Source organism: Poecilia formosa, unplaced genomic scaffold, assembly GCF_000485575.1.
Source record: "Poecilia formosa unplaced genomic scaffold, Poecilia_formosa-5.1.2 Scaffold244, whole genome shotgun sequence".
NCBI lineage: Eukaryota > Metazoa > Chordata > Actinopteri > Cyprinodontiformes > Poeciliidae > Poecilia > Poecilia formosa.
Genome location: NW_006800183.1, coordinates 113,448 through 139,892, shown reverse-complemented (window position 1 = coordinate 139,892; position 26,445 = coordinate 113,448). Strand labels below are relative to the sequence as shown.

The 26,445-nt window shown below is 36.4% G+C and overlaps 1 protein-coding gene across 3 annotated transcripts in view; it reads left to right on the top strand.

The window, feature by feature from the left end:
• Nucleotides 1-26,445, top strand: part of drp2 (dystrophin related protein 2) — a 242,152-nt gene that overhangs the window by 104,115 nt on the left and 111,592 nt on the right. The window contains exon 1 of one of the 3 annotated variants that reach the window (XM_007569658.2): nt 23,316-23,418. The exons of the other annotated variants lie outside the window; for them this stretch is intronic. The gene's annotated coding sequence lies outside the window, so the exon portion shown is untranslated. Of the gene's footprint in view, nt 1-23,315; nt 23,419-26,445 lie in introns of those variants that run through there. 3 annotated transcript variants of the gene reach the window in all.

Here is a 26,445-nt window from a genome sequence, read left to right as displayed (position 1 = left end):
GTTACCAGCAGTTCTAATACCGTTATGCTTGATACAAGACTAGAAGTATAACCTTTAGTTCACGGTGAAATATTTAAGTTTGCATAAAATGCAAACTTTTTATTCAGATTGTTTTTGCATGTGTTGGGCACCAAACACCAGCGCAAAAAAGGAGATCATAGATTCATTTTATTAAGCATGAAAGTTCTCAGTTCTTTTATATTTGTGTTCATGTAGTCTGTAGTTTTTTCAATTTTTATTCAGATTTCATCACTTAAAGCTGCAGCATGTAACTTTTATAAAGAATATGTTTCTTACATATTTGTTAAAACTGTCATGATACCTTGAGGTAAATAATCAGTGAAAACATCTATCTCCACCATCTCCTCACTGAGATACTATTGCCATCTGAAAAAAATAATGACCAAAAACAACCAATCAGAGCCAGGAGCTGGGTCTTACCGCTGTCAATCAACCTCATATACTCACTGCTAAATGTGCTAATATCAGAGAAACAACTTACCTTTGCAGAAAAACTGTTTATCTGCCTTCAATGGTGACCACGCTAAGTAGACTGAGCTCTAACAACATGCTATGCTAGCTGCAGCACATCACAAAATTTTGATTGACAGCAATAAGACCCGCCTCCTGGCTCTGATTGGTTGTTTGTAGTTAGCACTGGGAGGAAGCAGAGGAACTTCATTTTATTTTATTTTTTTGCAGATTATCTAGCTCATGCCATACTATCACGACTTGGTGACAATTTCAACAAATATGTAGCACAATATTTTTCATAAAGGTTACATACCTACCAGCACATCATTAGCTCAAAACCTTTCATTTTGTGCCAGTAACCTCAAGGATGATGCATGTGTCCTACATACCTGCGCAAGAAACATTTTATTTATTGTACTTTTCCACTTTTTAAAAACTTTTTTCTCCACTTTCATACTTTTAAGGACACAGAAAAATATACTGTCAAAGTCACGTACACACACTGGATAGAAAGTGAATGAAAAACAGACAAATTCAAAAGACAACATAATCTTTGAAAGACCTTCAGAAAATCTGGACAACTATTGATCAAAAACACTTACAAGAACATCCACGTCCTGGGAAAGCATAAAACACATATGCAATGGAACAGGTGTGCAAAACATTTACTATAATTTTAGCTGCGTGACGGATATAAAGCAGGCAACTTGCCATTGTGATAAATGTATAAGTTAAATGTGACATTATGTGAAGTATAGGAATTAATTTAAAATAATTCACAAGCGTAAAAATGCTATGCATCATGGAGTGTGATGAATTGATTCTGGATGTGTTTGTGAGGTTGTAGTTCAAATTGGTTAGAGCAGGGGGAAAAACACTTTCCACACGTCTGCTTTTCTACTTTTAATGAAGCTCTAGAACTTGCCAGAGGGCAGCAGGTCAAAGAAATGTGAGCCAGGCTGTGAGATTGTTTCGCAGCAGACAGAGGACCAAAATGCAGGACTCGCTGGAGGCAGGTGGAAAGTCCACGTCTTTGTTACAGAGCCAAACGGTGTACAACACAAAGCGCTGCAGGGCAGGTAAACTTTAACTAAACAGAAATCCAAACCAACAAGTTGGGAGCGAACAGAGAGCAGCAGGAAAAACAAAATGACCTGGGAGCGATCTGAGCAACAGAGGAACTGTTGTAAAGGCAAAGAAGAGAATCAAACACCGAGTCAAGGGTTTGCAAGACAAGGTGTTGCAAAAACAAAAGTTGTGTTCAAATTCTTCATTTGGTCACTTGCTCAGTCACTGCTTAAGTTATGGTGCATTCACACCAAACGCGTTTCACACGTCAGGAAAGTCTCGTTTACATTCAAAGTCTATGTGGAGGCGCGTCGAGGGCCCGTCGTTGTGCATTTCGTGCATCTAGTGCGGAGCGATTTGCAACGTCTGATGCGTCGAGGGCGTCCGATAAATAGGCCAGCAACAGAAGACAACAGCATGTTTGATGCCTCCACATAGACTTTGAATGTAAACCAACGCGCAAAACGCGTTTGGTGTGAACACACCAGTAAGTAATCCACAAATTTGGACTAAAATTGACTTTTATTGAACTTTCACAAATCAAATAAAGGTTTTGAAAATCTCAGACTGGGTTTGAATAATCCTACTACTAATGTAGAAGAATTTACTCAACAGAAGATACCATTTTAAAATAATGTATTTAATTATTCCTTAACAACCACTGAGTCTGGAGTTTTCTCCTAATCTCTGGTGTCACCATTTTGTGGAATACTGTAAGTGCCGCCAGGAGTATGGAGTGCTGTAATTTCCTGACAGATGTGGAGAGAAAAAAAATCAATTTGTTTTATTTTTAAATTACAGCAGGTTAAAGATGTTAAGTGCAGTGGAAAATTAAGTGAAATCACCCTTTAACAACTTCCTGAGTTGGAAGCTTCAGTCTGAAGCCGACTTCAGATTTGTATCCTCCTCTAACAGGACTAGGCAAAATTAGCATTTTGCCCCTTTTTGTGCTATTATTTGGGTATTGACTCCTAAAAACACCTAGCTTTTTTCTTGGCAATAAGGTAATATTTTTGGTGCCTGGGGAATTACCCATTTCAGAGAACCTTCGGAATGAAACGTCACAAATCAGCAGTCACTGCCCGTCACCTAGCAACTCCAGCGAAGCAGCTCAGCCCGTTACCTAGCAACGCCTCCGCAGCCCAGCCTGTCACCTAGCAACCCAAACAGCTCACTCTGAAAGCAATTCAAAATAGGCAGAACTGAGCAGACTAAAATCTCATTATCTAAGAATACTTTTTTTGCAAAAAATGTGATGAGTATTCAAGGGAGCATAACGGGTCACCTGTAAATAGACACTGAAACAATATTTAGCGCAGCCGGTTTGAATTTATGCATTTTTAGGAGTCGGTGGAACATTTTGGTGATTTTAATATGCACTGCTTGTTAGCATAGCTAGAGGTTGTAAACAGCACTGGGCCTCTTGGAGATATTGTTTTGTGATATTACCAGATCGATAGTTTGGCAGCACCCCCTGCTGTACAGGCATACATACTACATACAAAACGTTTGCTGAACAGTGACGGTGTGACTTGTGGTTTTATCAGCAGTGTTGTAGTTGTGATCACTGACTTGTCTGTGAAAAGATATAAAAAATTGGTCTGTGTGAAGATGTTAATACAATTATTTTAGTTAGTTTTACTCCAAATGTAAAACTAATTACATTTTTGCTGAGTGGAGCAAAATACTACAGCAGGGATTTTTATATTTGGATTTTATATTTTGCAACGGATGAAATCTGAGGACCTCACTGAATAATCTGTGGAAGTTCAACAACATTTTTTTTGTCTGCGAGTGATAAAAAGTATATTTTTCCAACACAGGTATGTGGATTTATTTTGGGGAAAACTAAGTGTTAGATTTGTTTTTTAACGTCTGACTCATAGAATACCATTTGTGTTCCTGTATTTAAGAATTGAAGAGCTGTTGTTTTGCATTTGTGCCTCCCACACTGTGTTTGTATATTTGAACCTGGAATTAAAAAGTTTTCTAAATAATAATTTGTTTCTGAATGTTTTATCAGTGAAGTCCAAAAGCACCTGGATTACATGTATCCATATAGCACAACATAAAATAAGAAAGTTTTAGTTACAGCAAGCTAACCATAAGAAAGGCATCTTCCAAAAAGAAAATTGTTGTTTTTAATATATTTTGTCCATATTTTCTGTTGGGAAAACTTTATACTTTCTAAACATTTTTAGGTCAATCTTTAACCTTCCTTGCAGTTTTTTTATTTACTTTTTCTTGCTTCCACACAAACTATGAATAATTGACATTGATTTACCTTCCTTGTTTTCTTCAGGCTAAAGCAAACAAACCATTTTTTCTTTACATCCTTTATATTCATAAGGTACTCCAGAGTTTTGCCACCTCACTGAAACTGTGATTGTTGTTCATCTTTTAGCGAAGTAATTATTTTCTGTTGCAAATCAGTGAATCTGAACCAACCTGAAAAAAAAAACACCTAACAAAAAATCATTGTGTTATAAAGGACAATCAATAGAACTATTATGTGATAAATTAGAGCTCAGCTAACCTTATTACTGTGTTTGGGTTTGGCCTTTTATTTATTTAGTAGATTATAATTCACTTTCCTGAATTTTGAACAGTTTGTAATTGAGTTTTTGCTATGTACAACTAAAAACGACATTGTAACAGAATAGAAAGATTACACTTTACATTGTTTTGTTTGCAATGGCGCTTTGGATGAGAAAGAAAACTAAAGAGTAGCACTAAAAGGCATTTAGTTAGTTCTGTTCTGAACCAGGAGATGCGTCCGTTTTCTCAGGATCAAAAATGTTCAGTTTATGAAACAGTTTTTTTTTGAGTGGGTTTTGTGGCGCGGTGCTGCTGTGAGGATTGACTTTTTTTTCCTGGCTCAGTCTGTTTGTGTCTTTAAGGAATGACTTTCAATGTGCGCTGAAGCAGATCAAGCGAGTCTGACGCAGCTGCTATTAAAGGCGGCTCCTCACAGATCCTTAAAAAAAGAAAGATGAGTCACTAATGATGCGTCACTGCCTCTGGAGAAGTTCCTGGTCAGTTTATTAGGTACACCTGTCCAATGCCTTTTTTAAAGCCAGGTGGCGGTATTGTGTAAAGTTGCCTTTTTTGACGCTCAACATATCGTTCTTAAAGAGACATACACCAATTTCAATACACCAGATACAATTATGACACAAAGAAAAATTTATTTTAGTTTCTTTTGAGTTATGTTTGAAAATACAATATAAGCTGCGTTTCCATTAACCATAAAATTTTGCAAATTGAAATTATGAAAATTAATTTTCTTAATGGAAACAAGCAATGGAAAAAAAATCTAATTTTTTAATTTAAAAAAGTTTTGGTGCTAGCTTGAGATGGTTTTTGGATGCATTTTACAAAATTGCAATGGAAACACTTTTTTAACCTAAAGTGAGTCACATGATTAGTTATGATTAGTCGTGGCCGCAGGGGGCGCTGTGAGGGTTTCAGAAAGTTGGAGCAAAGATGAGAAAGAAAAAAAAAATTATCCCATAAATTTTTTAGTGTTAAATTTTTCATAATTTTTCTTTTTAAATCCGAGTTAAAATAATTGATCTAAATGTTGTTTCTGATGCTCATTTTCTGATTGTCAAATTCATCAAGCTGCTTTGCTCCTCAAATTAACGTAGCAAACAAGAAACGGGAAAGTTTCTGACAAGAAAAAGAGCTTTAGAGGAAACTGCTTCTAAAAACCATGAGAACTATCTGAATAAAATTCAATTTGATGTTATTAATATACAATATTTTGTAATTTTCCATCAAAGGAGGGAATTGTGATGAAAAATTATCAGCTAATTAAGTCGTCTGATAAGTTAATAGAACTCATGACCATCTAAAATCAGACATAATTTATGCTAAATTAATGTATTAGTTATTGAATAATGAATAAAAACACTCTAAAAGTCGATGGTTTTTAATATTTTGTAACATTGCCTGTTGGTTAAAGCGCTGGGGGGTTCATGGCAGGGAAAACTCAAAACTAGCATGGTGTTTATTGTTTATTGGTGTGTTGTTAGCGATTCCTGGCAGGATTGAGCTGAGGATGGAGAGTCGGACCAGAGCTTCACTGCAATGAAGAGGGCATTACGGTTGTCTGTTTGGTGAAGAAGGAGTTGAGCTAAGAGGCAAAACTCTCGATTTACTGGTCCGTCTAGTTTATGAGATATGAATACTGCCTTAAAAACTGAGTTATTGGATAACTTTATCTGAAAATGTCTCCTTCAGAGGTTCCTGAGCATATTTAACGGGCCTTGAGGCAAAGCCTGAACTGGCTGGATTTTCTAAATATCATGGAAAGGTTTGGGATTTCTGCAGAGTGAAAACAATAAGAAAATATGAACTCTTAAACATGTGATTGTTTCCAAGTCCATTTAGAAACCTTCTCAGTTTAATCTTTTTCTTATTAAAAAGACTTTTTCCCCTTAACTTTTAGATGTTCTGGTAAAGTTTTGCTTGTTTTGCCAATATTATGACTACATACTTGTAATTTAATGAAAATTCTTGCAGCCTGGCCCAAATATGCAGTAATGTAAAGGATGACTAAAAATATTTTCTATCATTAAAAATTAAAGTGACTTGTATGTATTTGATTGCGATTATGATTAAAAAAAGTCACAATATTTTTGTTTTGCTCACAGTGACATTTCATAGATACAGGATCTACTGGACTTCAATACAAGCATTTTTCCTTATTTTAACGGGTCAGAAATAGAATTGAAGCATAACTTCTGCTCTCCATTGGTGAGACTAAACAGCCGTCGGTGCTGCATTGTAAATGTCATGTTGTCGTTTCAGATTTAGGACACTTTAAATGCTCCATTACTGATTTTTCTAACTATTTTTTTCCCAGCCCAACATCTGACATCTGTTTAAACATTTATTCTCTCTGGCCTGCAGTCAGTGTTTTTATCATCCTTCACCACTTTATCGTCTATGGCCTTTATCGCCATGCTCACTGAAACATGTAATTATTGTTTGTTTTTTTACTCGCTGCATATTCGGAAATTACACGTTTCGTTTCCACATGAGGAGAAAGACGTAAAGTGTTGGATCGTTTTTCTCCATCTGGTAAAAAGGAACATCAAGAAGAAGAGCCACTGTTTGCTCTTTTTTTAGTTTTTCAGTTGGATTATTGCCTTGTGATGCCACCCAGAGAGATTACGTAATGAGATTTAAATTCTGGGTAAAACACAAATCTGGTCACTTTGCAGCATTTAGTTGTGATAAGCATTTCTGTGTAAAGTTTTTTTTTTTTTTTTTTATCAAGTTTTCATGTTTGTTTTTTTTCATCACAACTTCAAAAGCGTCATTCAAAGACTTATATTTTTTAAACGCGTAACCTGAAATTGGCCCCACAATAACACAACATCTTTATATGCAACCTGAAATTAAAATATTAGTCTCCGAACTATGGAGTGAAAATAGTCTCAAAATATCTGTGCGTGCGTAAAAAGATTTGTGCGTGCATAAAAAGATTTGTGCATGCGTAAAAAGATTTGTGCGTGCGTAAAAAGATTTGTGCGTGTGTAAAAAGATTTGTGCGTGTGTAAAAAGATTTGTGCGTGCGTAAAAAGATTTGTGCATACGTAAAAAGATTTGTGCGTCTGTAATACTGGATTTGTAAACCTTAAAGATAAAATAAACCTTCTCCTACACCTATACATGTTGAAAAAGTTTGCACAAGTCACAAGTCAATCCTTTGGTAAGCTAACTGTAGCGTTGCACTTTGTGCTCAAGTCACTGCAAATAAACTACTAGTGGTCAGTACTTCACTGACCACTAGGGGCCGCCAGTGGTCTGGGTACTGCAGTTTGAGAGACTGTTCTAGAGTAATCCAAAACCATCCAAAGAGCGATTGTTACCCAGATTAGGAGTGAAAACCTTGTGGTGAGATTTTAGCGAGACAAGTTCAGTGGAAGAGCCAACATTTTGGTCAAACTCGGCACTTCCTGTTTTGTTTCTGCAGAAACAGAACAAGAGAGAAAACTTAAAAATTTGAACCTCTCTGTTTTTTTACTCTCAATATTAGCATTTTGTATTATAACTTAAACTCTTTCTTAAAACTTCAGAAGAGACAAAAATAAAACTTTGAAACCCTTTAATCCCTTTTCAATCAGCTTAGATAATACTTTGAAAGCTTAATCCTTATTTGGAAATCAATTTTGTTGCGTTCATGCTAGTGTTTTTGTGATCTTTTGTGGGATCTTAGTGTGATCACAAGTAATTATAATCCTTTAGTACATCTAATTATTTCAATCACTAAATATATCAACATTTTAAAAATATCTTCTTTAAATTTGTAATATTTGTGACAAAAGAGAAAAGGATTCATCCTTCAGAACCTGTTTTAGATGGATTATAACAAAGATTAATGTAATTTGGACAAGCAGTCTGTTGTAAGGATGTTCAGATTTGACAGTCCTTGAGTTGGAGGCAGCAGGGATTGTAAAAATAAGGTTAACGAAGGACTCAGACTTCCACAGGAGGCGAGCGCTGCTACCTGAATATTTTATACTCCCTTCTATCATTAGCTGTTCATTCAACCATTGATATCCACACTGGGTTGTTTTATTGAAAGTAATTATTTTCACCTATTCTTTTTCCCTTCTTTGACCCCGTCTTGATTCCTCTAATCAGCACCAGCATTGACTTTATTCACATCTAAAGTACAGTTGAGGTAGTTTTGGGGAATTATTTAGTTAATCTTATCATTAACGTTGTGCTTTCCTTCCCTCAACCTCTCATTATTCTGCATCCCACTTTCATCACACACACTGCAAAAACACTAAATCTCTGGTTTAGTTTCCAGTGCAAATGTCTCAGTTCACTTGAATTAAGACAAAACTAACTTACAAGTAGCTTAACAGCAAGATATCAGAGCTTGTTTCAAGTCAATAAATTCTTAATGTTGATGGAAAAAGTAGCAGTTCCATTGGCAGATTATTTCACTTATAATTTATGAAAAATGTCGTCTTATAAGTGAAATAATCTGCCAGTGGAACTGCTACTTTTTCATCAGTAGTAAGGAATTATTAATTTAGAATAAGCTCCTATTTTTTTGTTTAAAAGTTACTCAGAAAATAAGATATTTACACTAAAAACTGGACCAAATTACTGGGTAAGATTTGGTGTTTTTGTAGTGTGTTTTCCATTCAAACTGCCCTGTTTTGAAGCATGTAAATGATTCCAGCAACATATTTTTTTCATCAGCCTATTTGTGTTGAGCAAGAGAAAAACAGACATGACCCTGTTTGCGCGAACAGTCGGTTCCACGCTGGAGTTCTGGCTGTCCCAATTACACAGTCGGAGCGAGAGTTTGAGTCCCAGGACATCGTGACACAGACAAAACGCCACGTTTCCCGCTGCCGGTTGCTCAACGTCTTCATGTTTGGTAAAGGCCGACCTTGAAGTTATGCGGCTCACATCGTCGCCTGGAAATACTCTGAGAAATTTGCAGTTGGGTTTTTAATGGACAGCCAGCTGTCAAACGGATTGCTAACTATTGGAGTCTCCACAGCTCCACCAGCAAACAGGAAGTGACAAGGCTGACAGGCAAGGAGAGTGGATAGTGGAGTAGATAACCAAATGTCACTCCACTGGCTGTCAAAAGCCATTTTCTTGTTGTTTTAATGAGATTCATGCTTTAAAATGGGCCTCAGCGGAGTGTTGAATCCATTAAAGCTCTTCCCCGGTTGATTTGTGCTTTCAGCTGCCTTTATTATGTCAGATCGTCATTAGCACAAACTGGTGTTCCAAGCAGTTGAACTGCAATTTCAGTCATTATTATCATACTCTCATTTAGAAACAAGGAAACCTCTTTCAATGACATGTAAACAAAACTTTTTATGCATCCACGGTTGCAATTTACATATAGTCCTCAGGGCAGCCATTGAAATAAAGAGCAAGCAAACATGGAGTCTTTCTCGCATGTGTTCGTAGCCAGTAGTATATTCTAGACATCTGCATCTGCTGCACAGACTCACCCTGGTAGCATCTGGCTCCAAAGACTCAGCAGCGGCGCTACAATAGTTTTTATTCCTTTACTCCACAGGTGTCAAACTCAGGGCCTGGGGACCAAATCTGGCCCACGGTATCTTTTTATGTGGCCCTTTAGAGTCCAAATTACACCAATAAGTCTCCAGTTTTCCACAAGTTTGCAAAATTCACACAAAATCAACAAATCCCCACATTTTCTTTTTGATTTTGCTGCAGATGTTTCTCAAAATTGTTCAAAAACATTGAGTTTAAGTGACCATTGCCTCAGCCTTACTTGCTGTGAAGTTATAATCTGTGACTGATACAAGTAGCAAAAAGTCACATTTAACATCATACACAAAATTCCTTACAAATATTTCTGAATTAGTACCACAAAATCTGTGATTTTGTTTGCAAAAAATACAAAAACAATCACAAAATCCTGGAGGGACTCATCAGCGATATAGCGTTAATATAGCGTCGTAAATTTCAGATCCATATTGGCATTGTTACTTGCAAATAACACTCAAAGACCTGATAAGAACATATATTTGCTTCTTCAGACAGTGAGCCAATAATCCCGTTTGTCTTTTTTTGTACAAGTGACACTCAGCTGCATATTGTCATCAAATATGCAGCGCCTTTGCAGTTTTACAGTGCTGTAATCGGTCATCTGGCTTCTCCTCCTTTCCTGCTGCTGCAGGTTCACACAAAGTTTAGACTCGGGTCACGTCTGTTTCAGAAAAAGCAGGAGTTTCTTAAAGGGACAGAACCCAATTTCAAGACATTAAATTACAAAGTCAAATTTCTTTCAAGTCTTATTAGATGTATATTGCATCTTTATAATAACTGAAGTTAACGTAATTACTTGATTGTGTTATAAAATAACACAATCTGAATAACACATAATACTTAATAAAGGGTCAGCTCTGCTGCTGACACATTCAGGATGCAAAATATATTTCTATGCAGAGCGATAAGCAGTGAGTCGACTGAGTGATGTTTTTCTAATATCTGGAATTTAAGGATTAAAACTCAGCCTCAAGTCTTTAAGTAGGAGATCCAGGATGCCCACCTATAAACAGGTCATAGTTAAAGTTTGCTTTAGGTTAAATCTCCACTGAAGGAGAGGTGTGACAGGTAACGGGTCTGATCACAAATGTCAGAAGTGACAGTAAATAAAAATGTATTTTTAAGTAAATTAAGACATTATTTGCAACAACTCCTATTTGTGGGAACTCTGTTTCAGGTTTTGTTTTTGCTTTTTGCTGTCATCAGACCTCTTCTGCAATGCAGACCCGTTATTAAAGATGTAAAAGTAATGTCTTTATTTTACCATCGTTAGTCCACCGATTCTGTGGACAACGCCTATTAAATTAGGAGTGTGGCATCTAGAGAAAATCACCATCATGCAGCTGATTTGTCTTATTGTGCGTATTATACATAAAACTTCCTAAATTACATTTATCTAATGATCATTTCTGCACCAAATTGACACATTAGAAGTTAATTTATATGAGCTTGAAACCAAACTGCTTCTGTGCAAATGTTATGTTTATGAGCAACAGTATAATTCTCCTGTAGCTACAATCCCCAAAGTTACTGTCCAGGCTTGGAAATCATTATCCTTTAAAATGTTGGTGCTCGATATATTCAGCATTTAAATTTACTGCCAGAGAAATGTGATGCCGTTTCTGTCTCCTTTGTGTCATCACGGAAACTGCACCTGGAAAAATCCGCTCTCTAGTTTGTGTTTAGTTTTTTTTTTTTTTTTATGTTTTTGGTGCAGAAACATAAAAAATAAATAAATAACTCCAGTGCTGATATTCATATAAACACGCCTCACTTGACAAAATGATGGCTTCGCCAGTATCTGTGAAGCTGCTCTGGATCTGCGCCTTCATAATGGCTCGTATTAGCAGGAGAGATTTCAGCTGAATTCAGATGCCAGGTGCAGAAAATGTTGTAGCTGAATTCGTCCCGTTTGCTCAGTGATTGCTGCCAACGTGCGTAAATAGATTATGAATGCAGATACTAACAAACAGAGCAAAATGATGCACATAAAATCACATTTTTTTGTCAAAACTACCCTACATTTTCCATTTAGAGCTGTATTCATCTTTCATACATTTCCATTTTCACAGAATATAAAACCACTTTATTTTTGCAGATTCTTGTTTTCACTCTGTAGCTTTAGTAAGCAATTTAAGGAAATGTGTGTGATAAATGCATGTAAAATCATAAAAGTAAAAAGAAAATAAAGATCAGAAACATTCATGGGAAAAAGAATAACCGTATCTCTTTGGTAAAACTCCGAAGTGAAATTTGACGTGACAGAAACAGGAGAAAACTGTTGCTTTTTGTTAAAAACAAACGTATGAAAAATGAGATAAATTTAAAGACTTTAAAAACAGAAACACCTGCCTGCCTTACACTTCAGCTGGCTCTGCCGCTCTCGCCCACAAGAATATTTAATTTCCCAGTGAATGAAACTCATCTTAATTAGTGTGGATTTCAATTGGGGTTTGATAAATTACCTCTTTTTGAAGCAGGCGTCTGCTCTGCACGCATCGCTGCACCGCAGGAAGCAGCGACAGGGTTGACTTTTAATCTGTGCAGCGTTCAAATTAATCGTGAGACAGTAGATGCATTTCCTTTCTTTTTTTTATTTTCTTTGATTTTTTTATAAACACACCAAAGGCTGTTGTCAGAAGATGAGAATATCAACCGTGAAATACTGCCTAGGTGTAATTTATATTTAGGTTTTCCTCAGTAAAAAGATCCAGACAAAGATCAAAATAATAAATTTCTTTCAGATGGGGGATCTATTCTCTTTATAAATTACTACATGCCTTTGATATGGGAAGAAAACCTAAAATTACTCAAATAAGAGTGAAAAAGTATTTGGTAAAAAGGTGACAAGTATTTAAAAATGTCATCATCAGCCGGACCAAAATATAAAATTATAAGGAAATTTTGGTATTTTAAGGATGAAATTACAAACGAACAAAATCAAAAAAATTTTAATCACTTTATTTCAGTAAAAAACTTCAACAAAAACTGCAGGTGTGTGTCTGTCTGGTGAATTTTTGGTTAAAACAGAAAATCCCACTGTTTTTATTCAACTAATTGTATAAAATTACTGAAGTAAAAGTAAAAAGTGCAGCTTTGTAAAAAATACTCTTAAACGTATTTTTTCCCCCTAAAAAGTAAATGTAACTGAGTAAATATACAACTAGTTTCTACCCGACTGACTATAATATGCTTCAGATCTAGCTAAATGTTGAGCGACACACACCAGGTACAAAAACACTTCTGGTGAGATTTAATATACCGGATTATTTAATCTAAAACTAAATACCACTGGCCGTCTTTCTGCGTTTGGCTCAGGAGCTTCACAGATCCACCTCGGCTCCGGCAGCCCATAAAATTTTTAGTCTGTCTATTTTTGTCTGTGAAACGTGGGCATGAAATCATTCACCTGGGAACGAGGTTTTAATCAGTAAGTTAATCATTATGTCCCATTTTTGCATATGTAATGAACTTTAAAACCCATTAAGATTAGCTCTGTATTTTTCATTTTTAAAGTGAACATGTTTTACCCCCCAGGCCAGCAGGATTTCCCCCTGATGGGGTAAAAACATGCATGTTTGGATAATCAGTGGCTTTAAAACGGCCCTCTGAGGGCACGGCTGATCGTCTCTCTGCTGAGTTTTGTGTCGACTAAAAACAGCAGGTACAGAAAATAGGACTTTATTTTCAGCTTAATAATGAAGTAAGTTTTATTTTTGTTTGTAGAAAATGCAACACCTGCAGTACAATCTGTGGGTTTCTGATCCCCTCGTCATAATTTCATCGTCTTCCTGGAGTTCTTTGAGTTTTTGTGCCAGCAGACTGGAAGTGTTTCGTGTTTATCTTTTCTTCTTTAACCTGGATTTAGACCCAGATGCCACAAAGAGATTATTGTTGTTTGCTTTAAACCTCGACTTTGTTGAGCGTTTCAGCTCCAGCAGGGTGATTGGTTGTAAAGCCAATACTGTTGTTTCTGTAATACGTGAGATTTGCTTCAGTTTTTCAATGAAAATGATTTAGTAAATAATTTGTTGCTTCAAATGTTGGACTTTGTTGATAAGACCTGTGGAGTTTGTTTGCGGATTGCTCCTCTCACAGATGCTAAGTTGGATTTTCAGGCTTTAATGTTCAAACTGAAATTGTTTCTGTGTTGAATCTATTCCAGCTGTATCTAGAGTAGAAGTTTAACAGTCTAACTTTGAAACTAGAAACTCGCAGATTATTGATTAGTCATCAATAATCTGCAAGCATTTTTGTGTAAAATGCTTGGGTATCAAACTCATTTTTGTTTTGGGCCAAATTAAGATCATGAAGGCTCGCTCTTAAAGGGCCGGTTGTGCCAGAATGTATTGATAAAACGGGCTAAAATATCATGTTTGTGGTACTAATTTGGGAATATTTATGTTTATTTGTGACGTTAAATGTGACTTTTTATTAGTCGCTGTATAGATCCTGGACTATAAGCTGACATCAAGTAATTGTTTAGTACAAGTAAGAAAGTTTCTGACAATTTTTGAGAAAAATCTGCAATAACCTCCCAATTATGTATGAGCACAAGAAAGTTTGGGGATTTCTTGGTTTTGTGTGAATTTCCACAATAATTCTCAAGAAACTCGAGGGACAGATTGATGTAATTTGGCAGTAAACTGATGAAAAATGCATTGATTTAATTGATAACATAATATTTAAGCACACTTAGCATTTAGTCTAGAATCTAGAGGACCACATAAAAAGCTACGGCGGGCCGGATTTGGCCCATTGGCCTTGAGTTTGGTATATGTGGTCTAAACAGACATATGGTGTGTTTGTTTGTGCCAGTGAATGTTTTTTATGCTTTTTAGGAAAAATCAACCATTTGACTGTCGTAGCTGATTTAATTATTTCTGTCGATGGACAGGATCTAAATAAGATGTGGCTGAAGCCAAGGTCGAACTCTGGTTTGTTTTCTTTTTTCGTTTTTCTGACAGCTTGATCAATAAGCAGCGTGTCCTTTTGTTTTAAAGTGGTTAAAGATTACTCATCTTTATTCATGATGAAAGGGTTTTACCACCAGTTTCTGAGGGGATTCAGCCACAGGAGGTTTGCTTAGTATTGGACTTTTTGCCACAATATGATTCTCTGGAACACATTACTTTAGATATTGTGGTAACACTTTATTTAGAAAATAAAAAAATAAAAATTCAAAACTCAGATTGTTCATAGAGGTTTTGTAGATGACGTGTCACGTGGTAAATACTGACATTTTAATGTAAAGTTGACATTTTTATGGACTTTTAATGCAGGTTTTAATTTAACTTTGCATTAAAATGTTTTTTTTTGCCAAAAAACACAAAGTTGGCACTTTTTTCAATCAATCAATCAATCAATCAATCAATCAAGTTTATTTGTGTAGCATATTCAGCAACAAGGCAGTTCAATCTGTTTTACATCATAAAAATACAGTCATAGAAACACACAGTCAACACTTGAAACATTACATTTTGCCAAGTGCCGTCGTTACACATCAGATTATTGATTAATGTTTCATTGATTATGTTTCAAATACAACTCTAAACAAGTTGGTTTTAGTCTAGATTTAAAGGAATTCAGTGTTTCGGCTGTTTTGCAGTTTTCTGGAAGTTTGTTCCAGATTTGTGGTGCATAGAAGCTGAATGCTGCTTCTGCTCATTTAGTTCTGGTTCTGGGGATGCAGAGCAGAACCAGAACCAGAAGATGTGAGAAGTTTGGGAGGTTGCTATGACAACAGCAGATCTTTAATGTATTGTGTTGCTAAGCTGTTCAGTGATTTATAAACTAACAGCAGTATTTTAAAGTCTGTCCTCTGAGCTGCAGAGAGGCAGTAGGAACGTTAGAACCTGGGTGATGTGCTCCAACTTCCTGGTTTTAGTCAGAACGCCAGCAGCAGCGTTCTGGATCTGATTGATTTGTAAAGATGCTGTTGCAGTAATCAATGCGACTAAAAATAAAAACATGGATGAGTTTCATTAGATCTCACTGAGACAATAGTCCTCTAATCCTGGAAATGTTGTTCAGGTGACAGAACCCGACTTTGTAACTGTCTTTATGTGGCTCTGAAGGTTCAGGTTAGAGTTCATCACTACTCCCAGGTTACTGGCCTGATCGCTGGTCTCCAGCTGTAATAACTTAAGTTTTAATGCAAGTTTTCATGAAACTTTGCATCTAAACTGTCATTATTCACAGTTCTAACGCCCTTTCAAATAACGTTTTCCCAATATTGTTTATATTTCTAATTAGTTGTACTTACGAAATTAAAATCTAGCTGTATAGTTTGTGCATGAGGCTAAGTTCAAAGCTTCAGAAATGTGAAGCAAGCATCCGTAGAACAGTAGTTTAAGCAGAAATCCAACCTTTTTCCATTTTCTGTACAAACATTTAGACATTTCACGAAAATATCTCCAGTGTTTCTGGTTAAACATCCTGTTCTTAACTGGTTCTATTTAAGCATTGGCTTGGCTGCCACATAATTGTGTCACTTTAACACAACATTCATCTGTTATTCTGAGTAACGGTACCTGGCAACACCAATGGCAACAAGATTTAAATAGGTAAAGTGACAACATTACCTGCCAACACTTTAAGAGAGAAAATAAAAATGAAAGAAATATTTGCAGGTGCTGAATGTAGAAAAGTTTGTTTGTGCTTCCACTTCTGAAAGTAGTTGGATGTGACCCAAAAATGACCCCATCGAGCAAATCCTGCCTCTGCACTGATGCAGTTTGCTCACGGTTAAATGAGACTTTATGCATTAATTTACAGGGAAGCTTGCTCAAATTTATCTATATTTATGGAGGAACAGCCAGAGGAAATGTTTGGTTTTCTTAAGGAGCAGATCTGAAGATCATAAAGTAAACTTTGTGTCTGCAGAAAACTGGTGTTAATTTGGTGCAAATGAGGAAAAGCTTAGCGGATGTCACTGCTAAAATGGATTTTAGTTGTTTTTCTGTCATAAATTAGATCTAAAACAAAACTAGCAGCGTTCTGATTGGTTGTTGCTCTCCATCCAGAAGCTCTTCTGCTAATCACCCTCCTCTGTTCCCCTGGTTTGTTTTCCATCTTTGTCAGATCCTCTTGCTACCAACACACCTGGTCTGTCTTTTCTGTGTTGGTTTAACCCCTTAATCAACCTCACTTTCTGTAAATTTGTTTACTTCATTGTTTAAAATCCACTTTGGTGAGACTTTGCTTTTCTCCTATCTGCTTTAGCAACAACGGCTATGTTTTAATTTAAGCAAATATGTCTCTTTTTTCACTTTTAATTAGGATTTAAACTACATACAGGATATGATGAAACTGCAAAAGTTGTGAGCATTTCAGAATAAGTAGTTTAAGTTTTTTAAAATACATTTTATTAGTATTTTTTATGTTACCATTCTTTTCAGCATAGAAAACAATAAAATTATTATTTTATTTAAATTTCATCAATTATTTATTTAGAATAAACGCTAACACTCACTTCCTGCAAAAACACAAAATCTCACCAAGTATTTTTAGTCTAGTTTCAAGCGCAAATATCTTAGTAAACTTAAAATAAGAAAAAAAAAACTTAGAAGCAACTTTTCAGCAAGATGAAGGAGCTGGTTTTAAGTCTGTCATTTCTACGTATTAATAAAAATCTACCAGTTCAGCAGATATTTTCACTAACATTAACACATTTTTCCCGTCTTACAAGTGAAATAATCTGCCAATGATTCATTGACGTAAAAATCTCCTCCATATGTTGCTAAAAAGTTACTTGTTAGTTAGTTTTCCTATTTCATCCCTACTAAGATATTTGCACTAGAAACTATTCAAAAATACTCGGTAACATTTTGTGTTTTTACAGTGTGTCAGTATCAACTGAGCTTCTATTTTCCTGCCAAACTGCCTGGGAAACCAAAAATAAGCAACACACCATGTAAATATAATTAAGTGTGTAAATGGCATATTTACTCCAGGGGAGAGTTGATTTATTATTTAGCAGATAATGAAGCACACAGGGTAACATAACATCCAGTTAGTAAGAAAAGCACTGCAGGCGTGACGATGTGTGGTCGTGACGAAGCAGGAAGGAAGCAGCAGCGGGAGGGAAAGTAAAAGTCTGTCCTTGCTCCCGGGCTTCGTTTGGTAGCTCCAGATCTCACATCATCACCGCCATGAGTCTGCAGTCTGGATACAGTTTGACGAGAGTTCAGGGGGGAGAAGAAGAAGTCTGACAGCTGCCTGAAAGCGTTATGACTGCTTGACAGTTTGGAAGTCGTGAAAGTGTGTTTTACTTGCAGCACGCGTGCGTCTACTTCTTAAGAGTTGGTATTTATCATTTCTTATGTAAAAAATGTATGTGTGCCAAACCCTGGGAGCTCCTGCAGCCTCCCAGGCAGCGTGTGTGATGGCTGCAGCAGCGAGGGGAAGCTCGGCTCGCTCGGAGGCCTGCAAACACCGGGGTGTGTGTGTGTGTGTGTGTGTGTGTGTGTGTGTGTGTTTGTGTTTGTGTTTGTGTGTGTGTGTGTGTGTGTGTGTTGCTTCTTGTCTCTTGTTACTGGTGGCTGTTATGGGGATCTGGGACAGTGGGGCACAGCGGCAAAGAGGCACTGGTCCAACCTCTGCTAACATCCGTCAGGCTCAAAGCCAAGAGCCTGCTGCAGAAACGAGCCAGAACGCGCACACACACACACACACGACTCTACGCTGATCCACACACACTCAGAAAATACACTGTGTGGTATTTACATGTCATTTAGCAGCAGGCCTCCTGGTCACTGATACTGCGTCGCTGCTGGCTTGGCATTTAATTGTAAAAGTCGAATCAGCGCCGCTCACTTAGTGCCGCATCGCCGCAGAGTTTGCAGTTTCCGTATCGGAGTTTCAGCACTTTGTCTTTTGCCAGAATAAAGTGTTGTGTGTTTTTATTTTTAACACTTCTCTTCAGTACTGTTTTTGAGGATGTAATATCTCCACAAAATGCTGCTGGCTTTAGTCATCAAACAGAAGGATGTGTTTTAAATTACCGTGCAGAATTAGTCCGTTTAATTTCAATCTCTCCATCTGTCACAACAAAGGTGGATTTTAATATAAGTGCCTATTTCTTGTGACGTAGGAGATAGAAAAAGCTATGAAATACATTTATTTTTGTGAAACTTCTATTGGTTTTAATTGGTTAAGTTTTATTTGATTCAAAATAAATAATAATAAATACATTAAAATCTAAATGGCACGTGGTAAAGAACAAAAATACTTTTGTGATAAGTGATGGTTAAAACACCAAAGGACAAAGAAAAAAAAAATACATCAGAATTAAAGTTATAAACAGAATAAAATGGGCAAAAAGTGATTTCAGAGTGTTTGGTGTCTTAAAGTGAGATTTTTCAGGCTGGATCCAAACAGAGGGAGCGAGTCAATATTTCTAATTTCCAGAGAAAGTTTGGGCTTTAGTTGCTTTCAACCTTAAATCTCCAGACGGTTTATTATTTTGAGAAAACAAGACAAGACATGAGGTTTTGTTGTTTTTTCTGTTTTGTAAAAAGTTGATCTTGAACTGAAAAGCATTTAAAAAAAAAAGTGATGTCAATGTACAAACCGGATTCCAAAAGAGTTGGGACACGGCCATTTTTATGTTGTGGTTTTTCAGTTTTGTTTAATCTCTCTTGTTTTTAGTTGTTTTTGAGGATTTGTTATTTCGTTTTTTCCTTTGATTAGATCAGTTTTGTTTCTGTCTTTCTTCGGTCCTGCTCAGTGTTTATAGTTATGTTTATTTCGTCTCTAGTTATTTTCCTTAATTTATTTATGATTCTTGGTTATTCTTTAGATTAATTTCTGAGTCTCTCTCTCTTCTCGCAGCCTGTTAGCTCATCAGTCCAGGTCTTTTTTCCAGTTTTCACCCTCTCAGTATTTAAACCTCTCTTCTGCTCACTCTCCTTGCTGCTTCCTCCTGTTATATCCTGTTATTTTCTTTGAATTTATGGTTTTTGTTCTGCTCTGGCTCCCTGTGAGTTTTGTAAGTTTGTTTATAATTTTTTTTTTCATTTATTCAACGTCTCTGACTTTCTGGATTTGAATCCACCATCAAAACACATCATGACAATCTCTTTCTGCAGGTTTAGAAGCAGACTTGTTTTTCTTTCTCTCTTTTTCGTCTGTCTCCTCCCCCCCCCATCTTCCTCTTTCTTTTTTCCTTTCTCTTTCATTTTTGTGTCCATTACATTTTAAATTAACCCAAAGAAATTTCAAATAAGTGGAGCATCATGGCAAAAGTCATTCTGCTCTGCTTATGGAAGTAAACCTGCACACAAAACCCTTAACATTACAGTCAGACCTGCACTGAGGTGGTTTATATTATATTTTATATTGCAGTTTGTTCTTGTATTAGAATGGCCCAGTCAGAGTTTAAACATTTCTATTCACAAATACTCTCCAGCAAGTCAGATGGAGCTTCAGGTCTTTTGTAAGAGTTAAACAAAGAATCGGTCTGTTGTTGTGCAAAGCTGCCAGAGAAATATCCCTTGAAAAACTTGTAGCTGTAGTTGCAAATCAAGATGTTTTGCAAAGTGTTGACACACCAAGGCGAAACGCATACTCTGATTTATAGGGCATGCATTTCAAGTATTTCAAAGTTGAGTGCATTTTTTTGCAGCTACTGTTACAAATGTGCACTAGTGTGTGTTTGTCTAACACTTCAAATCTCCACAAACGCCGAAGTGTGTGGGAAATTGTGAAAAGGTTTAAGGACAACCTGTTTGGTTTTGAGTAATATTTTGTTCAAGGCTCCATTTCCTTTTGTTCACTGAAGCATCATTCAGCTCAATGTTTCCCATTGAAAAAGCCACTATTCAATGTTAAAGTTATTATCATCAAAGAATAAATGTAACATATCTTTGCAAATGCAAGCATGATGTGTGGGGCTGTTGTGAATGAATAGTTTAGTATTTGAGTAATCTATTAATTATTCTGATGATTAATCAAGCAATCAACTAGGATCATTTTTTGAGAAATTAAAATATTGGTAAATACTGTCATAACAGCAGCAGTATTAATATCGGATGTCAACATCAGACCAAAATAACATATTTGTGCATCACTAACAATAACTCTTCTGTAGTTAAAAAAAATTAAATTGTGACAATAATAGCTCACTTTTTAACTTAACCTGGACAAAGATTGTGCAAAAATCTGAAATTATATGCAGTTTAATAATAAAGAGGCAGGCTCACAAAGTCTATACTCCAGTTTTTGTTTATGTATTCATCTTAAAATCCCCTGGACTGAATTTAAAAAATAGATGTTATGCTACTAATACTAAGCACTTAGCAGCAACTGATAGGCAGAAGTAAAAGTGTTGTGCAACGTAAATAATCACCTTTCTGGGACACGGTGCGCTAAATAGTAAAACAACATTTAACGAAGCTCCGAGGCAGATCAATCTTCCTCAATAAATTTTAATAATCGAAGTACTCGAATCACTCGAGGAATCGCTGCAGCGCTAATAATGTGTGTCGTTTATATCTTCAGGGTAAAATGAGAGATCTTGATGTTGGCTGCTAACTATAGAAAACAATCCTTTTTGTTACTGGATGTGCGACTTTCCCATTTCTTCTTTGAAACTTTGAACTAAATTGGATCATAAAATACGACAAAATCCACATGAAACCAACGTTGCTCATCATCTCAGAGAGCAGCCAAACTCAGTGGGAGCCGCTGTCACAGTACAGACATCCAAAGCAGCTGAAGGAGTCAAGATGCCAAAACGGTCTCAGAAATATGAAAAGGCCTTCACTCTGTGTGGGAAAAGAATCTACAATGTTACAAGAATGCGCTGGGTGTCTGGAAAGTCTCATTTCATTTAAAGGGACACAATCGATGTGTTGTCTGGTGCGTCGCCGCTGCTGTCCTCTCTGGACAGACTCAACTTTAATTGGTTATTTCTGTGTTTGTTTCAAAACGGGAACCCAGCCGACTCCCTCACATCCTGCCTGAGATTTTATGCTGTTTATTGAAGGCATAAGATGCAGTTAATCAACTCTAGATCGCCTCTTTTGGTTTGTCAAGTCAAAAGACTGATCAGAGAATGATCAGAAGAATTTGAAAGATATTAAGAAAAGTAGAAAGTGGTCAAGGCCACTTTGAAAGACTACAGGAAGCCTAAAAATATAATATGACATAGACATTGTTTTTACAGCTTTTCTTAAGATAGATGAGATATTTACATGTTCGGGCTACTGTAATTTAATCAGTTGTAACAAGGTTCACAGAAAATGATTAAAATGCAATAGCTAAACCAATACCCAAAGTCGTGAAAAATCACAAAACAATTATCCAATCCATGACTCTAACAGCGTAATTTCAAATTCTTGAATTCTGCTTTTTTTGAAGGAACTTAATTAAAACGCACATAAATCAGTCAAAAAGACTGAGCAGAAAATGTTATATGAAAAAGCTGCGAGCAGATTTGCATCAGATTCCTTTGTTGAAAACGGTAAAATCTGTTAACTTTTACGGGATGTTTTCATGAAAACCACAGATGCTTCAAAGATGTTTTTCATTTTTATTTATTGCAGTCTCTGCAGCCAGCTGTCCTTGCTCAGGCTTCTGCACTGAACGCTTTTAAAACTGCATTTTGTGAAAGGAACATATAAAAACCCATCAAAGCTCAAGAGATTCTGTTTTTTCTCTGCTACTTAAGCTGATTTTTCAGAAAATAACCAGCATAAAAAATGTCAGTGTAACATTTACTCGACCTTGCTGGTAATCTTTATTGTATTTTTTTATTATTCTGCAGCATAACATGTCCATATTCTGACTTTGACCTTTTGTTCTGTTACTACATATGAGTTGAGATGTCCAAAATGTCCATTTAAAAAGACACCAGTGCTAACTCATACAGAATATACTGATGTTATGTCTGTCACCATGTTTGCATCAAATAAACATGTTATGCATTTAGAAATGTTTGTTTATGTAAATGGACATGTGTACACTGTAAAAACACAAAATCTTACCAAGTATTTTGATCTAGTTTCTAATGCAAATACCTTTGGTCACTTGAAGTAAGACAAAACTAACTTATAAGTAATTTTTCAGCAAGATATAGGAGCTTGTTTAAGTAAATAATTTCTTAATATTGATGAAAAATGACTAGTTCCCCTTATGAGACGACATTTTCCCCTTTTTACCCTTATAAATGAAATAATCTGCCAGTAAAATTAGTAATTATTTTATTTGAATATTAAGGTGTTATTGACTCAAAACAAACTATTTATTGTCTTATTCTAAATCTATTAAGATATTTGAACTAAAAACTAAATGAGAAATGCTTAAAATTTTGTGTATTTGCATGTATTTGTGTGCACAGACATGTATACAGTGGTAGATATCAGTGCATATGTTGTAGGTTTCATGGATTACTATCTGATCATATATTTAGTGTTTATAAAGCCTGATGAAGATCGGGTCAATGCCAGGTGAAAATCTTAGAAATGTAATTGTTGATTGCATGAACTTTCTTTTCAATAAGAGCTTACGTTGCATTTCCATTTCTCAGTGTGTGGGCTGAAGTACAGGCAGATGGCCTTTTCCTGTTGGTGATGCAGAAAGGGGGATAACGTAGGTGTAAGCAGGAATCTGAGAGGACAGAGTGAGCTTTGACCAGGACAGAAATCTCCACTGCTTAGGTCACCCGACCCACTCCCATGTTTGCGCCTCTTTCCATATTTCTTCCAGCGCACGTCTAGTACATCTTTATCTTTGCATTCTCTGCCAACACTGGGTAAATAAAGACAGCTAACCTGTGGTAGCGGCACAGCAAGCGCGCTGTTTAAGGTAGGCTTTGCACACCATGAAAGAATTTGATTTATCTGCTAAGCTCTGGTAATGAGAGTAAATCGTGACTCCTTAGCTGCTTTTCAGAGGTTCAGTCTTGAGTTTTTTCGATTAAAATCAACATGTACACACGGTGTAGCAGCGCTGTGGCTTTGATCTTCTCATACTTTATCTGCACGGTTAAACTGTCTTTTCTCTGTTGCTGTGAAATCCAGCAAAGCTCTGCGTGCAATCTTTTATCCTCTGCAGCTCTTTTGATTTGAAATTCACACATTGTCTGGAAACTATCCTTTCAAGCTCTTTAGGGTTGAGTGGTTCAAAGAAAAGGAAAAGGAGAGAACAACAAGGAGGTTTGCGGTCGTTTCTGTCCCCAAACGAGTAATTGGGCCGCGATTTGTGTCTGAACCTGCTACGAATAATACAGAAGTGAGTCGTGGCTCGAGCAGAAGCAGAATATCGTTTGTCACTTTGCAACTTGTCAGTATCTTTGGGGGGGAAAAGACTGAACTTCCTCTTGACTGAGCAATGCCACATCCAATCAGGACTGTAAATAATGCATGTTTAGAGCTTGACTCATGGTTTTGAAGTTTAATGCAACAGACAGAGTCACCCAAAGTCTTGCTTTTTAAGCTGGTGCATACCTGCAATGACGCAGAGGATTTCATCAGAGAAGCACATGGTGAAACATTTGAATGACACAGATCTTTTTTTAATGATGGACTTGTGGTTCCTTCGACATTTTGTAAAGTCGCAACCGCAAACGCCGCTGTTTTTACTGGGAGTTTTATGTGTTAGACTTACAAAAGCAAGCAGTGGACAAATCTGAATGAAAAACACGACATGGTTGTTAAAATTATTCACCAAAATAATCTGAGAAGTGTTGAATACATTTATATTTTTTATTAACTCACGTTTTGCTGCAATTAGAGCTGCACCTCTTTTTGGGCACGTCTTTTTGGGATGACATTTTTATCCCAATTATCTTTGCAAAAAGCTAAACCTCAGTCAGATTAAATGAAGAGCATTTGTGAACAGTAGTTTTCAGTTTTCCTGCAGACTTTTAGCTCTACTGGTATTATAACACAGAAATAAGGATTTATTTTCTGTATGTTGAAAGTCCTGCTCCAGGATGACACTCAATTTTTTATCTAAATATAAATAAAGCAGTTTTATTTTTCAAAAGTGAGTCACTTCACATTACTTGATTATCTCTTTGAGTCACGCAGAGTTTGATTTTGATGCTTGCACATAAACGACCCACAAGGTGTAGCATGATTTAAAAAAGTAAGGTAAACTACAATCTCCTGTCTGATTGTTCTTAAAGTGCCATGTTATTAAAGGCACTTTTAATAACTTAAGGAGTAAGAGAAGTGTTGTTGGACTGTAAGGAGCAAAAGTTGGTCAAAACTCAATGGCAAGCCGTTTTAACATTTAATAGGTAGAGGGGCGGATCTTTAAACTAAATATTAATAAATCAGTTCTTTCTATTAAAATTCCATTTTCAGAATAATTTTAGGTTTATCCACCTGAGCTATGGATTTCTGCAGATCCTCCAGAGTTACATTTTTTTTTTTTTGTGAACTTATGTGAATTTCCAGTCTGTTTAGGTTTAGGGAGCTTTGCAACAGTTTGCCATATTTCCATTTTTAGATGACAGATTTGGGATAAAGTTTTATAACCTAACTATTTAAAAACTTTAATAACTTTAAAATGTGTCTGATGTGTTCCTTTGTGTTCATGTTCAATATTTTCTAAAAAACCTCTGAGAAGTTCACAGAACAGATGGATTTATACTGAGATTACTTTAAATTTAGTAAAGCTGAATACAAAGAAAGAACTCCTTAAGACGTTGATTTGCTAAAATAAACAAAAATCATGTATTGTTTTCTTTCCGTTAAACAATTATGCAGCACTTTGCCTTTGTTTACTACATATAGCCCCAGCAAAATAGATTTTTGTGGTTGTAATGTTTTGCAGGATGCTGTGTTTTAGTGCAGAAATTGCACCAATCTCAGGTTGCTAGCAGAAATGTCTCTCCTTCTTCAGTCTTCACTGTAAGTCAAATCTTTTCCTCCGAACTATTTGTCGCCCTCAGGGTTTTATTTTGATGTCGGCACCGATGGAGTCGTTGACTGTCAGCGCTCACATCCCAAAAAAAATGGCAGATTTTGAAGGCAAACAAACAAATATGGCTCCTTTCTGCTCTCACACTTCATTGTGTCAAACGTGGCCTCTGTTGCCTCACTCCTAAACATTTGGGGAAATAGATAAAACCTGTCAGAACCCAACACAGGTCCCAATTTCATTTCTTTTAGCAGATTGGAGCTCAAGTAAGGTCCTTAAAGTGCTAACTGTGCATGCAGAGTCTCATGTGACCTCTGATTACCAGAGAAGGGAAAGAGGTAGAGAGAGGAGAAGAGTCTGTGAGGGATGTGCTGATTCATATAAGACTCGCCTACACTAACCAGAGCTGTCTGAGTCCGGAAGAGGGAGAAAAAGAAGAGGAGAGATAACGGGAGACAGCAATGGGAACGAGATGTGGATGATTCATGTAAAAAAAGAGGAAAAAAAAAAACTCCTCCAGCAGATCTGGAGTGAGGTAACGCCACAGAAGAAAGAAACGGTAGAGAGAAGAATGAATGCACAGCAGAAAGGAGTGGAGGGGAGGCAAAGGAGGGCAAAGATAAAGAAAAGGGATTAGTCTGCCTTGAAAGAAAGTCTTTCCCTCATTGGGGAGCTGTAAACTCAAATGTTGACACTGCAACAAAGTTTTCTCCTCTTAATTTATGTCGGGTTCACTTTGTTGAAGACAAGTCCACCTGAACTTGGAGGAAAAGTTTTTAAAAGAAACCAAACTGAAAGGCTTTAAACCAGGAAAAAAGTCCCTGTAGACGGGAATATTATGATTCATAATACGGCTCAGTTTGTTAAGAGGAGAAACTTGTATAAAGTCGTAAGTTTTAAACTTCATAAAGAATAAAATACAATATACTTTATTGCTCATCAAGGGGAAACTGTTATTTGTTG